This window comes from Apaloderma vittatum, unplaced genomic scaffold, assembly GCF_000703405.1.
Source record: "Apaloderma vittatum isolate BGI_N311 unplaced genomic scaffold, ASM70340v1 scaffold5817, whole genome shotgun sequence".
Lineage (NCBI taxonomy): Eukaryota > Metazoa > Chordata > Aves > Trogoniformes > Trogonidae > Apaloderma > Apaloderma vittatum.
In genome coordinates, this window is record NW_009725596.1 from 49,522 (window position 1) to 49,799 (window position 278).

The 278-nt window shown below is 63.7% G+C and overlaps 1 protein-coding gene across 1 annotated transcript in view; it reads left to right on the forward strand.

Moving 5' to 3' along the window:
* The window catches only part of BMP3 (bone morphogenetic protein 3), a 40,496-nt gene that overhangs the window by 28,190 nt on the left and 12,028 nt on the right, over positions 1-278 (forward strand). The gene's annotated exons all lie outside the window — the stretch shown is intronic.

Consider the following 278-nt stretch of genomic DNA (forward strand, 5'->3'; position numbering starts at 1 on the left):
CGACCCCCCCCCCCCCAGCCGGTGATTGAATTTCCAGAGCCCAGTCTCCCTGTGTCTCTGCATTCGCACGCGTACGGGGTGTGGGTGTGCGTGTGTGCTTTCCTTCAGGGGTGGTTTCCCTTTGCTTTGCCTCTCGCTGCAGCCGGTGCTGAAGGGGAGGATCGGTGGGATTGGCCGCTGATTGCCGGGAGCAGCGCCGAGTGCTGGGACTGCACTCACTCACACCCTGCAAAACCTCAGCCATCAGCCAGCACTGCTCGGCGGGGAGCGAGCATCCA